The following is a 13,475-nucleotide window of genomic DNA, read 5'->3' as shown; positions in this document are numbered from 1 at the left end:
TGTGTTGTCGGTTTGTGTATGAGTAATGGAGGAGAAACTGTCATTGGTTCAAGGTAACAAAACAAAAGGTCTTATTTTACAAATATAAAATAGTAGTGTATCAGCCATGAAGGGCTGAAGGAACAGAAAAGTATAAGACAGAATTTTTAAAGTCGTCTGAAATCTCATACTGTGCTCTAGGTGGGTGCTGTTCTTCTCATTTTACTTTTTAAAATTTAAATATAATTAAAGCAGTCTGTATTATAACCTATTTTTGTCAATAACCCTCACATCATATGCATTTTATTTAAAATTATACTTATTAGAAGGATTTTATTCCAATTTAAGGATGGATTTTAATATACTTCAATAATTCATACTCTTTGGCATTTGGGTTGGTTTCAATTTTTCAGTAATATTAGAAATATGTGGATCAGCTAGCCAGAACCTAAAATGTATATATTAATATACCTTTCTGATAAAATATATAAAAATTTAGGAAACTCAGTAGAAAGGGAACTACTATGTCAAAATGTTTATAATTTTTAATCTTCAGTTAGCATGAATTTCTGGAAATTTTATGTATATTTATATATCTAACTCCAATATATATTAATGCCATTTCTTACTATTCATATAGCAATAGGTATTATAATTATAAATTTCAATTTCAATTTAATTTAAAAAATACAATAATTACCATGAAAACCTGTTGTTATCTGATCACAAGAACATTTACATAATTCATATATTTTTGGTGTCTGTATAAATCCATTTCATAAAATATTTCATTGTAATCTGTCAAATATTTTTACTTTTGGTATTGTTTACTTTTTTCACAAATATATGTATGTTTTATTTTATAATTTTGTTTAACAGTATTAACTGTGTATCTATGATGTATTTAAATTCACAGTTCATATTTTTAGTGCACAACTTATTTTTTGTCATCTCTAAACTTTATTTTTTATTATGGTTTCTTTTTTTCTTTACATTTTTTTGAGTTATAGTCATTTTAAAATGTTGCGTCAAATTCCAGTATATAGCACAATTTTTCAGTTATATATGAACATACATATATTCATTGTCACTTTTTTTTTTTGCTCTGAGCTACCACAAGATCTTGTATATATTTCCCTGTTCTACACAGTATAATCTTGTTTATCTATTCTGCATATGCCTGTCAGTATTTACAAATTCTGAAATCCCAGTCTGTCCCTTCCCACCCTCTGCCCCCTTGGCAACCACAGCTTGGATTCTATGTCTATGAGTCTGTTTCTGTTTTGTATTTATGTTCATTATTTTTTTTATTTTTAGATTCCACATATGAGTGATCTCATATGGTATTCTTCTTTCTCTTTCTGGCTTACTTCACTTAGAATGACATTCTCTAGGAGCATCCATGTTGCTGCAAATGGCGTTATGTTGTCAGTTTTTATGGCTGAAGAGTATTCCATTGTATAAATACACCACACCTTCTTTATCCAGTCATCTGTTGATGGACATTTAGGTTGTTTCCATGTCTTGGCTATTGTAAATAGTGCTGCTATGAACACTGGGGTGCAGGTGTCTTTTTGAAGTAGGGGTCCTTCTGGATATATGCCCAGGAACGGGATTCCTGGGTCATATGGTAAGTCTATTCCTAGTCTTTTGAGGAATCTCCATACTGTTTTCCACAGTGGCTTCACCAAACTGCATTCCCACCAGCAGCGTAGGAGGGCTCCCTTTTCTCCATAGCCTCTCCAGCATTTGTCATTTGTGGACTTTTGAATGATGGCCATTCTGACTGCTGTGAGGTGATACCTCATTGAAGTTTTGATCTTCATTTCTCTGATAATTAGTGATATTGAGCATTTTTCATGTGCCTATTGATCATCTGTATTTCTTCCTTGGAGAATTGTTTGTTTAGGTCTTCTGCCCATTTTTGGATTGGGTTGTTTGTTTTTTTCTTATTATGTCATATGAGCTGCTTATATATTCTGAAGACCAAGCCGTTGTCAGTTTCATCGTTTGCAAAAATTTTCTCCCATTCCATAGGTTGTCGTTTTGTTTTACTTATGGTTTCCTTTGCTGTGCAGAAGCTTGTTAAGTTTAACTAGGTCCCATTTGTTTATTCTTGCTTTTATTTCTATTGCTAGGGTAGACCGCCCTAGGAGAACATTTTTGAGTTGTATGTCAGATAATGTTTTGCCTATATTTTCTTCTAGGAGGTTTATTGTATCTTGTCTTATGTTTAAGTCTTTGATCCATTTTGAGTTTATTTTTGTGTATGGTGTAAGGGAGTGTTCTAGCTTCACTGGTTTACATGCTGCTGTCCAGTTTTCCCAACACCATTTGCTGAAGAGACTGTCTTTATTTCATTGTATATTCTTGCCTCCTTTGTTGAAGATTAGTTGACCAAAAGTTTGTGGGTTCATTCAGGGCTCTCTATTCTGTTCCATTGGTCTGTATGTCTGTTTTGGTACCAATACCATGCTGTCTTGATGACTGTAGCTCTATAGCATTGTCTGAAGTCTGGGAGAGTTATTCCTCAAGCTTCTTTCTTTTTCTTCAGTAATGCTTTGGCAATTCTACGTCTTTTGTGGTTCCTATAAATTTTATTATGATTTGTTCTAGTTCTGTGAAATATGTCCTGGGTAATTGGATAGGGATTGCATTAAATCTGTAGATTGCCTTTGGTAGTGTGACCATTTTAACAATATTGATTCTTCCAATCCAGGAGCATGGAGTATTTTACCATTTTTTTAAGTCTTCTTTAATTTCTTTCATCAGTGGTTTCTAGTTTTCCATGTATAAGTCTTTCACCTTCTTAGTTAGATTTATTCCTAGATATTTTATTACTTTGGGTGCTATTTTAAAGGGGATTATTTCTTTACTTTCTTCTTCTGGTGATTCATCGTTACTGTAAAGAAATGCAACTGATTTTTGAACATTAATCTTGTGGCCTGCTACCTTGCTGAATTCTTCGATTAGTTCTAGTAGCTTTTGTGTGGACCTTTTAGGGTTTTCTATATATAGTATCATGTCATCAGCATATAGTGATACTTTTACCTCTTCTTTTCCAATTTGGATCCCTTTTATTTCTCTCTCTTGCCTGACAGCTGTGGCTAGGACTTCCAAGACTATGTTGAATAGGAGTGGTGATAGTGGGTATCCTTTTCTTGTCCCAGATTTTAGTGGGAAGCTTCTGAGTTTTTCACCGTTGAGAACTATGCTGGCTGTAGGTTTGTCATATATAGCTTTTACTATGTTGATTTATGTTCCCTCTATATCCACCTTGGTGAGAGTTTTTACCATAAATGGGTGTTGAATTTTATCAAATGCTTATTCTGCATCTATTGAGATGATCATGTGGTTTTTGTCCTTTCTTTTGTTGATGTGATGTATTACATTGATTGATTTGCATATGTTGAACCACCCTTGTGTCCCTGGGATGAACCCGGCTTGATCATGATGTATAATCTGTTTGGATTCTATTTGCTAATATTTTGGTAAGGATTTTTGCATCTATGTTCATCAGTGATACTGGTCGCAATTCTCTTTCCTGGTGGTGTCTTTGCCTGATTTTGGTATCAGGGTGATGGTGGCTTCATAGAATGAGTTTGGGAGTATTCCTTCCTTTTCAATCTTCTGGAAGAGTTTGAGAAGGACTGGCATTAATTCTTCTTTATTATGGTTTCTATTTTCATTTTTACATTATGTTTAGAATGTCCTTTGTAGCAGACACGTTAGATGCATATTTAACAACGTTTTCTTTTGTGTATTATATATATGAATTTTCTAAAAGCGTTAAGCATTATTAAAATATATGTGATGCATACAAAAGAATATGTGCATATATATCACATAGACATAACATTATAATACAAAATGATAATAAAATTAAAATGCGAACAACACACTTCCCATTCTAAGAACTTTATGTCCATTTATCTATTTAAAAAAACATCAATAAATATATGTTAAAGATCTTACTGGCTTTATTCAATGATTCATTAATCAGGTAGCATACAGTCTAGCCGATAAAAGGAAGTTCCAAAGAGCTGTACAAAATGAAAGACATTTATAGGCAGAATGAAGCAGGAAGAAGTAAGTTGTACTCAGCCAAATAGCAGATTGGTTATTACAAGGTTACTTTTTTAATACAGGATGGATGGCAGGGGTTCACCAGGCAGGTTATGTAACTAGTGCTGATCAGGTGACTCCTGATTGGTTGGTTGAAGACTCCATTTCTGGAAGATCAAAGCTATAATTAAGTCTTGGTTTGGTGAAGTGGGCCTAAACCACAAGTGACTCCATTTTGGGCCTGTCGTCCTGTTTTTAACAAGAGATGTATATACTGAGGCCTGAATTCTAATTTTGCAGTTATTTTTCCTCAACACTTTGAGAATGTTATTTCATTATGCTTTACAGATGAGGACTCTGCTGTCAGATCCATGTTCTCATTTACCAGAAGACTTCATTTTCTACCTGGTGACCTTTCAGTCCTTTATGTAGAAGAGCTAATGGCCAATGAACATAATAACCCTGTTTTTGTGAACTCTTTCCTAAGGCAATAAACAAAACTTTTTTGTGGAGGGACAGACTCTAGTGTGTAGGTTAGAACTTAACTTGTAATCTTTAAAATTGTTCTTTCCATTGTGTGGGTGAACCAGCCTAACGTTAGGCCTTCAAACCAAAACAAAGCCCTGCTTCTATCAGTAAGTATACAGAATCTTCACCTAAGAAAAGACCTAGCCTGGACATACACTTACTCATAGAAGCAACTATTAAATACTCTTTCTAACTTAATACTATTTGGTGAACAAGAGTCACAGGCATACGGAAAAAAAAAAGTTAGAGAAAGACAAAGATAAAATACACAAATACATGTACACATACTCTGACCTTGCCAACATACTTATCTCAAGAACTTTGTAAAATTTTAATTTAAAAATTCATGAATTTCAACAGAATTTTCTTCCATAAATTAAGATGTAATTAAATTACAAATTTTAAATTTAAATTTAAGCCAAAATAATCATGGCTTAATATCTGAATCTAAAACTTGTGTTAAACAGCCCTTCAATATATACATCATTATATATCCAAGCTATTACCCAAAACTCATGAGAAATTATGCTCTATAGATACAAATCATCTTTTATAACCTGTTTATTATTATTAGTCAGAAAATCTTTCTTATTACATTTTCCCTAATGAATATGTACTTTCTTAGTTCCATATACTAAAATGCTATTGAAAATGTGTTTTTTTTTCATTAGAACATTTAAACTTATTTATATTAGTTATATTCTGCTTGCGGTCTTTGGTAGATGGAAATATTCTCAAAAAATATGCCTTTGAATCTATAAAGAATTGTTTTTTGAAGACAGCTTCTGTCTCATGAATAAAGGCACATAATAAAAGTTGCTAGAATGGAAAGCTTGTTAAAGATCACCTCATTTTAGGTTTCATTAACATTGCAATGGAGATAGAACAGTGTTAGAAATCACTTTAGGCAAAATCATTATTCTTCAAGTTCAAGACTTTCTAGAAATACTTATGACCATAATCACCTTGTTTTCAGAGTAATGAATTTTATAGGCTAGAAAACATCATTTAGAGATATTTAAATGTTGTTGTAAAAGCATTTAGCTATTACAAGGGACATCAAATAAGACATAAAGGTTTACTAGAAGATCTATTCTAACAAAACATGTATGTTTGACATACAAAAAGTAACTAATTGTATTAGAGGTTTTCTTCATACTTAATCAAGTTGATTGAGTTCATTAGATCATCAATTTTGTTAATAAACACTGTATGTTTATTGTAGCATATGTAGCCTTTGTAAATAATTATATTATAGCTACCTTGCTTGCTAGTCAATTTATTAACATAGTAAAATATTATATCATTTCATATAAGAATATAAACACAGCAGAGTTATATCTGATTTCTCTTCAAATTATAAGTATGTCTAAAATGGAAGTGGGAAATCATAATACATGATTATTAAGCAGACTATCAATGCCAGAATAAGCCAACAGAAAAGACTGTGTGTAAAGCCTGGAAGAGAAATTATCAATATCTACAGGAAATAAAAAGTAATCAAATAGCTTTTATAAACAAGGACAAATTTAAGTAAATACATGTTGGAAATGTCCAAATAGGTATAGGAACTGTCACAGATTATAATCTTGAAAGTTCTTTCTAAATTTCTTATTGAATTCAAGGGTTCTCAAATGTATATGGAATGCATTTGTTCCCTACTTCCTTTTAAAAATATTTGTAGTGAAATAATTTTAAATTAGAAATAACATTAGAGTGGACCCCACATTAGAGGGAAGTTTGAGCAGATTTTGGCATGTGCCTCTCTGATTAGTAGGAACAGCTACTCAAATGGACACATACAGGCTTAAGAAAACAATGGAAAATATGAAGAGTATATTCAGTTAAAACCATGACTGTAGTTTCTGGTTATTTTACAATCTCAAACTTCTAACTCAGAAAAATATTCTTTGAGGAAACATATTATTAATATATTTATGATAATGATTAATGTGGAACCCTCATCCAAGATATTTGTAGTTAACACAGAAGAAATAGATGACTTACTGGTATAGCAACAAACTGTGAGATAAATATTATTTTGATGGTTTTCCCTTAAGATGTTATGGAATTTGAACTGCTATTATTACACATATTAAAAGGATGTCATAAATCCAGTGTATAAGGGATGGTGGAATTATAAACTAGTTAGAAGTAACTTACTGCCAAGCTCTGTACTGCTATAATGATTTTATTCCTTTGTTTGGCTCTATCATGTAAAAAAGAGATGTTAATATTTTTATAATACCTCAAAGTCAATGTGGAAATGTCACTAGAGAGATCTTAGATACAAAGGAAAGACTTTAATACTAAGGTTTTAAAATTCAAAACACATTTCACACGAACCAAGCTACTCTAAATTTTAAGACTAATGGTAAGAATATTGCCTATTTTGTGTTTAATTGCAATTACATAATTTTCAAGGGCATTTAATTTCAATTTTATTTTTATGATGATTGTACCAGTTATCTAATACTGCTTAAGGAAGTACTGCAAAATCTAGTGGCTTAAAACAACAAAACTATTTCAAAGTTTCTGTAGGTCAGGAATCTGCATTAAGACTTTGCTGGATCTTCTGTGTAATATTTCTCACAGGCTGAAATCAAGGTGTAGACCAGGGTTGGAGATTCATCTGAAGACTTCCTTGGGAAATAGTGTGCTTCCGAGCTCACTCACATCATTGTTGGCAAGATTCAACTTACAGAGTGTTGCTGGACTGAGGGCTTCACTCCCTCCCTGGCTCCTGGCTATTGGCTGCCCTCAGTTCCTCACCATGATAGTTACTCTACAGAGCAACTTACCACGTGGCAACGTGCTTAATCAGAGCAAGTACAGAAGAGCGAGAGATACACAGTACAAGCAAGATGGAAGTTAACGCTCTATAACCTAATCTCAGAGGTGACATCTCATCATTTTTGCAGCATCCTATTTATTAGAAGTAAGCTTCTAGGTTCAAGCCACACTCAGTGGGAGGGGATTACACAAGGCCCTGGGAATCAGGAAACAGGGCTCATTGGAAGTCGATTTAGAAAACTGCCCACCACAAGGTTGAATCTCAAATCCCCCAAAATTCTTGAAATTAATTTAATTCAGTCTTTTTTTCCCCATTAACTTATGATCAGTTTGTGACAGGAACTTTCAATGTTTCTATACTTATACTCCATCAATATTTTTTATCAAGATTTCCTAAGCTATATATATATATATATATATATTTCAATATTACTTTTCAGTACTATCACTAGTCTGCTGGCAAATGCTTAACTATGAGCTCTCTGAAAATAATGCATGAGCTTATTATTTTTTTGTACTGATATAAAAGATACATAGCACACAATTTACAAATAATAAAAATACAATACCCTATTGTAATTCCACATAGCCAATTGGTTTTCACAGAATGCTTTTATTGATTTTTTCCCCCGACCTCTTGTATCTGCAGCAAACTTACATTTACAATTTAACTATGATTTGAAAAAAAATCAGACTATGAATAAATGCAAGGAAGTCAGTCATACCTTGATAAATGAGTGTGCTTTTGACATGAATATTAGTGAATAATTTTGCTTATTTAGCAAGAAGGATGAGAGTGAAATAATAAAAATGTAGTTTGGAAATTCCCTCATTAGTCAATGATATAAATGGGTTCTTCGCTGAATCAGATGATAGTGTTTAGTTACTACAGGAATATTTTCTCTTTTGTGTGTGTGTGTGTTCATCTGGGTGTGCTAGTCACAGTGTAATGACTACACACATGGCAGCATTTTCGATTTAATCTGCATTATTTACATTTTCTCATCACTGTCTTAAGTCTAGGTAATCACCCAAACAGTATCAGGTGTGAGTGATGGTATAAATATTCCCATCATGGCTGGTATCAATCTACCAACATGGTGTCATTTAATACACAGTTGGAAAAAATGTGCAGCAATACTACTGTTTAATATTTCACCATAAAGATACAATAAACATAACTTCAAAAACACAGATTATAATTAACATAGTAACCTTATGAGAAATTGATGTTTTGGGTATTTATTGCCTTTGCTTTTGATAATATATAATTGTGTGTTTATATAATTTAATTTTAAATAATGACTATTTTAAAATAGACTTGTGAAATCTCTGAAGATTTCGCAATGGACTTTCATGAGCTAGTATAAGCTGGCTCCAATACACCACTGGTTATTTACACCATTTAAAAAAATGTATAAATATATATAAACTCTGAAAAAACTGCTTGATTTTTGCTCTTAACATTTTCTGCCAAAATAAGCAGTAAATTGATAGCCAATCATTTTAAGAAGAGTGAGAATTTCCACTTGTATTTTTCATCGTTATTTATTTCACAAAATGGATGATGATAAATGTCTGCTACCATTATTCTCAAGCAAACTATCATGAAAACATGTAGAAGAAGGTAGAGGCTCTGGACGTTTACTAACTTTCCTTACCCTCAGCTTGCCCGCAGTTTCCTCACTTGTGAAATAAAGAGAAATAATGTTTACCTCATTAGGTTGTTGGCAGAATTCAATGAATTAATGTAGTCAATTACTTATAGGGAAATTTATGGATTAGGAACCAAGGAAGTAAGAAATGCCTCAATTAACATGACCCAGTAACAATTTAAGAGAACTTCTGTGTTATTTTGAGAAATGATCTGTTTTTGTGCCACAACTTCGGGCCCCTCCATGTATGGATACACCCAGGACAAGAGGCATGTGATGAGTTGACAGCAAGGTCACTTCATCTGAAGTGCAGAGTGTGGAGCCAGGGCTCAGAACAGATTCTGATGTAGCAGGAATATCTCATGCAAAGAAACACCAGATTTTATATCATTTCAGTTTGAAACACTTGGGATAATAAGCACTTTCCTCAATGCAGAGAAACAGGCTCAACAAATATTCATGGAATTTAATATTCATTCCCTAAAGCAAAATAATCCTGCCATGGTAAAATAAGCAATCTGTTTCTATATTGCAATGGCAATACAGATCTATATCTTGAAATATATTGCCTATGTAATTCACAATATACGGCTCCAGTAAATCAGCTCTAATTCCAAATTTATTTGAAATAAACTTCAACTTGTCAATGCTAAAACGTTCTGTAAGCATCAAATAAAAAATAACTGTAAAATTTACATCCTATCATTTTCCATGTAGTAGAGTAAAACTTATTATGTTAAGTACTTTATATCAAGAGAGACAGAAGCCGTTTCAGCAAAGCTGCACTGTGGAGCCTATGTCACCGTATCTGTAAAGATTAGAGTTCTCATTAAAACTTGTTTCTAACAATCCTTAACACATTTTCTTCTATTCAATGTTTAAATGTCAGATTTTTTTTTTAATTTGTTAGTCTGTACATATGGAAGACTGAATTTTGGCAAGCAATGGTATCCTAAACATGGCCTTAGGTGCCATTACCAAGTTATAATATTGGTCACCAAAAATCAATGACCTAAAATGTAAGATCAGTAAAGATTAATTCCCAATCTGAAGAGAGTACATTGAAGTACATGTGTTACTTCCCATCAAGAACCGTATTATCAGATAATTAGGATAGCATGTTAAAGGTATAAATTATGCCACATGCAGGGAAAAAGATGGTTGAAAGCACACACTTCAAGGTGAGGTATGGTACCCATGATGCAAAGCCATAATCAACAGCCTCCCAACTCCAACCTGTAAGGTCATGGAATGTATTCTAGTCATCAGTCCCAGCAGGACAGAGTGTAGGGGCTTACATCTCAGCTCTCTTAGTTCACTGGCTTTGGAAAACTACTTAACTTGTAAGTGCTTCCATTTTCTTATCTGTAGAGAATAGCCATACGATTGAATTTAAGGGGTTCATATGAACCTTAGTTAAATTGGTATATGTAAAGCACTTAGACCGATGCTTAACATTATTGAAAGAGGTTGATAAATGTTATCTGTTAATTATTTGCTGATATATAAGACAACAATTGATTTATTGCTTTGCTCAAGATCTAAACCAGAACAAAAATAAACTCTTTCAACCTCAAATTATAATCCCATTCATTTGTAAATCTGGATTCCTTTTGAATTTCTTTTAAAATCAGATAGAACAAAATAAACAAAGAGTTTCTACAGATTTTATACATTAATATCATTACATTTGAGGTGACTATTCTTGCTCCATCAAATTGCAGAAGAGTTCATGCTCCAGAAGAAAGAGGTGTTATACACACTATATACTAGTTATGTGTTTTATATCTTACTCCTTATAAAAAACAGTGAAGAGAATTTATTTATATATAGATATATATATAGATATACCTATATCTATCTATCTATATATATGATTTTAAAGTGTCCATTGAATTTACAAATAATTACAAAGTCCAGCATTAAAGCTAGAGATATTTAACCAAGGCCATATGGTATAAAAAGTACAAAAATTCCAATTATATTTAATAAAAAAGTAAAATAAAAATTAAATCTTTAATATGTTAAAGTAATATCAAAATGTAGAGATTCTTCTCATAAAACAACATAGATGTGCAATTAGTAAGAAAACTAAGGAAAATACTAGTGCCCTTGACCTTGTACTAAAAGAACAAAATTCTAGAAGCCACATAGTATGAATACATATTTAGTTCGAGACCATTTCTGTAGCTTAATTTCAGACTTAGAAGAAAGTAGTCATGATCTTCAGTAAGGAATAAAAAAGATGGGCTTAAACAAGTACAATTGACTTAATGCTATGGTATTTCAGAAAGACTTTGAAGCTTAGCAGAAGAAACACTTTAATAAGCATTCAAGTTAGATTAAGCAGGTCATATAAATTATTCTGCCTCCGTTTATTTAATTGTCAATTGAATATTAAATACACTTGCCAACACTTCTTTAAGATTTTGGTAAGAATTGAGAATCATATATAATAAATATACTTTTAAAAATAAAAAGATTGAATCCAGTGAAGTGTGTTATAAATACAGAGATTTTATGAAAGGTTTTTTTAAGGTAATTCTCAGGATACACTTGTACATATGCCAGAAAATATTTAATAAAAAAGTTAGACTTAACAAAATCACTGGGATCAGGTTGATGGATGGAATGGAGCACGCACTAAGCTTTGAGTATCAATGCCACTGTCATTAAAGCTGGTAAACAGGTTGACGAAAGCAGAACACTGCAACTGCTAATATCCATGTTGGCCAGACCACCAGAGAAAGATAAACTCTGTCTCAGTGTTATCTCCCAGATTTCACAGAAAGATACCTCACTGATGGAGTCTGTACTGAACCCAGAATCCTACCTACAAGGGAGTCTAGGGATACAGTTTTCAGTCTTATCAAAAGTATAATATGGGCCATTGTGACCTATTGAAATAATGGAATTCACCAAAGGGAAAGCAGTGAACTAGTAAATGACTAACGGTAATAATCACTAGGTAAGACTGATAACTGACTTGTAAGTGTATAGAATTAAGGGGTGTTTTGGATACAAATCACTGGGTTTGAGTAGAATTATCAAGATAGGCCAAGATACTATTAACTGATAACTTGATTAGTAACTCTGTAACAATCAAAAGTGGGGCTGGGGTAAAATTAAAAAACATAGTTATCATTAATTAGGAAAAATTTAAATATATTATGTTCCTGTACAATTGAATTGAGAATGTTTCACACATCTGTTACATCGGCCTATTGAAATAAAACATTCTATAAGGCAAGGACAAATTTGTTATTAATTTCATAGGTCTCCCCTCCCATGCAATTTGTAACAATATAGGAAATCTAAATGCTATGGGGGCATGGTACTCTGCCCACAATTACTAATACTCAGGGAATAATTTAACTAACCTTCGAGGCAGCTTGAGAAAAAATAAGCATCACCATATTTAATTCATCTGGATCAACGTGGTCACTAAAATTTCTGGATCATTTATCATTTAAAAAAATAACTCTTAGTGTTGTTGATTATTTGTATTATTTTTATTCTCTATTTGATTTATTTTTGCTCTATTCTTAATTATTCCTTTTCCTTCTGCTAACTTTGACCTTGGTTTTTCTTCTTCTGGTTCCTTGAGGTAAAAAATTAGGTTGGTCATTTGAGATGATTTTTCTTTTTACACATAGGTGTTTTACCATTTAAATGTCCCTCTCCTTTCTGTTTTTGCTGCATTCTAGGAGTTTGGGTATTAATTCTTCTTTGAATATTTGGTAAAATTCACCTGTGATGGCTTCTGTTCTTGGGTTTCTCTCTATCGGGAAGTTTTTGATTACTGATTGAATTTTTTTTTTTTTTTGTCTGTTCAGGCTTTCTACTTTTCTGGAAATAGCATACCCAGGGGGCTTTGTAGACCAATGACACTGCATGAGGCAAGGAAATAAAAAGAAAACAAATAAAAGGAAAACAAATGCTTATTATGTGAAGACTGCCATATGAGCACCCACATATTTTTCAAGTATTTTAAGATCTATGGAAATCCAAATGGTGGAAACTCACCCAAGAAGAAAATGGACAGCACTCAGAGGGAGTCAAGCTCTTTGGCTTTTCTCTAGGTAACTGCCTTAGTGCTTTTTGCGCAGGAGTATCATTTTATTACAGGGAGAAAGGGAAATGTAAATAAAGAAGCTCAAGGACTTAATTATATGTTTTCAAAGTCATATGTAGGCAGGAAAGTACAAACTTACTTGAATAATTATCAATTGATCCACCTGACAAATTGCTAACCAAGATTATCACTTGGAAAACTTATAATTAAAAAACTAAAGTAGGTGAAACCATTTATTCTTTTTCCAGTTTTCAAAACAGGCAGAATTTTTTGTTTTATTCTGTTTTATTTCCTAACATTTTATTTCCATTTAACACAGATGTTGGCTGCATTTCTGCACAAGGTTTCTAATGTGTTAGTATTCTCTCTCTGATTTCAAA

At 32.4% G+C, this 13,475-nt stretch overlaps 1 long non-coding RNA gene across 1 annotated transcript in view; it reads right to left on the bottom strand.

Annotated features, from left to right (window-relative positions):
* Nucleotides 1–1,010: 1,010 nt before the first annotated feature.
* Nucleotides 1,011–13,475, bottom strand: part of LOC116285260 (uncharacterized) — a 137,254-nt gene continuing 124,789 nt past the window's right edge. The window contains exons 6-7 of the long non-coding RNA XR_012063593.1: nt 4,115–4,211; nt 1,011–3,609 (exon numbers count right to left, since the gene is read on the bottom strand). This is a non-coding gene — a long non-coding RNA (uncharacterized lncRNA). The remainder of the gene's footprint in view (nt 3,610–4,114; nt 4,212–13,475) is intronic.

This window comes from Vicugna pacos, chromosome 23 (assembly GCF_048564905.1).
Source record: "Vicugna pacos chromosome 23, VicPac4, whole genome shotgun sequence".
In the NCBI taxonomy this organism is placed as follows: Eukaryota; Metazoa; Chordata; class Mammalia; order Artiodactyla; family Camelidae; genus Vicugna; species Vicugna pacos.
Note: the sequence above shows the minus strand (reverse complement) of the source record. Positions and strands in the feature narration are given on the sequence as shown.